This window comes from Silene latifolia, chromosome 1, assembly GCF_048544455.1.
Source record: "Silene latifolia isolate original U9 population chromosome 1, ASM4854445v1, whole genome shotgun sequence".
NCBI lineage: Eukaryota > Viridiplantae > Streptophyta > Magnoliopsida > Caryophyllales > Caryophyllaceae > Silene > Silene latifolia.
In genome coordinates, this window is record NC_133526.1 from 159923627 (window position 1) to 159927225 (window position 3599).

General features: G+C 34.9%; 1 long non-coding RNA gene across 1 annotated transcript; it reads right to left on the bottom strand.

The window, feature by feature from the left end:
- Positions 1 to 663: 663 nt before the first annotated feature.
- LOC141607658 (uncharacterized) lies at positions 664 to 2751 on the bottom strand. Its single transcript, XR_012526936.1, has 3 exons — positions 2617 to 2751; positions 2410 to 2516; positions 664 to 899 (listed from the first exon to the last, which is right to left on the bottom strand). It is a non-coding gene; the product is annotated as an uncharacterized LOC141607658 (long non-coding RNA).
- Between the last annotated feature and the right edge of the window lie 848 nt (positions 2752 to 3599).

A 3599-nucleotide genomic window follows, 5' to 3' on the forward strand; every position in this document is an offset into this window, starting at 1 on the left:
ATTATCAGAGGACAACCGTCGAGAAAGGACGCAGCATTTGCTGCGCCTCTTCGAAGGGACGCAGTACCTGCTGCGCCTCTTCGTGAGGCTGCCGCAGTTCCTGATTCCTTTCTTCTTCCTTCGTCTTTTGTTCGTCCTTTTGTTTTTCACTTTGTTTTCGAATGTTCATTATTTCATTAACACGACAATTTAATCATGATAATTTTAACCTGTAATTCATAATTCTTCATAATTAATTCATCTCATTAATTCCCGACTTAAATCCCAAGTAATTAATATTTGCGGGTTTTCGTCATTAATGTCAAACCGGGTTGTAGAAATTCGATTCATTCATATTGAGTTTCTTGAATTCGATCTTTGATATATTCTCACCTGTTTATTATCATATTCATCATTAGTCCGTCATTAATTCGTCGTATTTAACCTAATTAATTTGTTTAGTTATTAATTTGTTAATTAATCCTCATTAATCTTGTAAATAATTTGTCCTAATTAGTTTTTATCCATGTTTATTGCTTTCATGACCCATAATCGCATGTACATAATATGCTAATGTGACACCCTCATTTTTAGCGTAAAATTTTACAGAAAACCTGACAGGATATGTTTGTAATTGGTTCAACCAGATAAAACCTGTAATTTAAAAACTTTTCTAAACCAACCACAAACACTTCCAAATGAAGAGTGCCAAAACCTGCAAATACTAACACCCTAATTTACATAACATGCTAAAGTCGCGAGAATAAAGTGATACAAACCAAAGTAAGAGAGGGAGACATATGTCCCTTCAAAGTATAAACACAACCAAATGTTTAAAGGTTTACTACAAAATAACCAAACTAAGTCCAAGGTTCTTTTGCTCACTAGCTCGTCTGTGACCCCATCTAATCATCATCAACCTGTCAATCGCATTTTATACAAACACGAAAGCCACAATTCAAGTGGGGAGTAACTTGAGTCCTCCCACCACGAAATGTCATATTTAATGTAACATGTAACGTAACATGTAAACCACATCACAAATAATCTAGATATCAAATATTCTAACAGGTGAACTCTAAACTGACCAAATTAAACTATCATGTGAAACATATAACAAGCAGTAATCCAAACTTTATCAATTGTAACCGGCTTACATCTCACCTATTACAACTCATAAAATCACCATACAAGAAAGGACAATATATCAAAGACAGGCATAAGTTCTTAGTACGGTCAATAGTCACTCTGTAATTCGAGTCTATACCACGAGGTAGGGAAGGTAATCGAACCGGTATCCTGGCTCATAGGTTCTATCAAAACATGGCCAGGACACAACACAACCCTAGCCTAAAATCACAAGAGACCTAGACATGCGGATACACACCACCGCACCCAAGACTCACAATTTTTCTAAAACAAAGTGAGTACCCTAAGGAGTCCACCAAAGGGTTGGCTAGTACTTAAGCTGACCACTTACTATCAAAATAAGTAACGAGGTCATGCCCCAACTTGGATATAATCCCACCAAGTCAAGAACACAAAGGCTATTAAGCAGTGAACATATACTCGTCAAAGACTATAAAGGCCTATCTATGACAAACACAACAACCTGCAAGAAGTATTCAATACCAATTCCATTTCAAGTTATATTAACAATATTAAAGGTTCCAGGGAATCTAAGGCCGTTTCTACAATATAAGAAACCATTCAATTCAACCAACAACACATGTGAACTAAAAACATAATAAATGGCCTAAAACAAGAATAAGGCCAATTATCCATTTTTCACAATAATTTACATCCAACCGAATTTTTACCCGCAACCCCAGTCCTGCGACAGGTACGGGTTAAATCGCGGCTGACCAATCACACAGTTGACTGACATCGATTCAGTCAAAGGGACCAAGGCTTGCAATTATCGCTATAAAATTCATTTTAAGCCTATTCTTTACAATTTCATATCATAACCTATCCTAACATGTGCAACTACCAATATAAACATAATTTTACCATCAACATTATATTTACTACTAATATGATTCATTTCAAAAGATTACCCATTTGTTACTTATACTAAATATAACATTAATAAACCCGAAACGACAAATAATGCATGAAAAACCGCGAAACAAGCAACGGGCCAACCCGGGGCTGCTGTGGGCCTGCTGGCTCTGCTCGCTGGCTCACTGGGCTCTGGCCGCCACCCCAAACCCTCCATTTTTCCATTTTTGTTCAGTTTAACATCGTCTGAAGCATCAATTAATCATTCCCATTTCATTTCCATACTAATAAGTGAACTTAACATACAAAAGACATGAATTTAACCTAAATTTTCATGTGAAATAAACTACTCAAATAACCTTCACAAAAATCATACAAAAAGCAAAGATGTGACATTTAATCGTCGAGTAACTCGAAATATGTTACCTTAAGCTAGAAAAAGGCAAATAACCCTTGAGAAAACCCTAAAAACAGTAGCTACCCATCATCCTCTACTATATAGGAGTCCCCTATATCATCCTCATAATCTTCACCTATTAAAAACAACAAAAACACAACAATAATCACTAAAACCGAAATTATGCCCCAAAATCATCTTAAATCAACATAATGAAAACTGAAATTAAAACATACTAGGATGTAGATCTTGAAGAGAGGATTCCGAAAATATAAATTTTGCGAAAATCGGACTAGAAACGAAGAAGTTATGATGAAATTACGATTGTAAGATTATTTGATTATTTTTCTTTGTGGATTTCGGTCAAGATAAACAAAACAAGAACAAAAGAAGTCCTAGGAAGAAATGGGAAGGAGGAAGAGGAGGTGTGCCGTGGAAAGGAGGGAAGGAGCGGGGTATGTGGCGGAATTTCATTAGTCGGTTTTAGCTCGTTTCGACGATAATTAGAACCGTCCGTCAAATGCAATTTCCGACAATGCCAAAATTCTTAAACACGAGATTACGAGAATATTGAGTACTCATATGACCCATTTCCAAAATCGTTTGCCCAATTTTCAAAAGAATCGCCATTTTTCCCGATATGCCCTTATTTCGATATAAAAGGTTTTTACATGGTTTAAACTATTTTTAAACATTTCGAAACTATCAAATTAAATAATTTACTTCATAATATAATAGAATTACATTTCATTGAATTATTATTACTTCAAATACATTAATTTTAAATTCAACTTGATTAATAAATTACCTTCGCAATATAATAACGATCCGAAATTACGGGGTGTTACAATCACCCCTCCTTTTAAAAAGTTTCGTCCTCGAAACTTAGAAGGAGAAATTATAGTAAACAACATCTTAATAATATCATCATAAGAAAATATAGGTATCTTTTCAATGAAACGGTGATACTCTTGTTGATCAGGCAGGAACATCCACATTTCATATCAAAGATAAGGTAAAAAGGCAAATCATTTGTAAAATTCGAAAACCAAAATACCTTCAAAACATTAATGAAGAGTTTTCGAGAATGTAAGTCTCATTCATGGAATGGAATTGCTCTTGTCGTGCACACAAGAACGCTATCTTTCCAAATCAGAGACAAATTTTAAACAAAAACTATTCGCCGATAAGCGGTAGAACAAGTTATCAAATGTCTCCA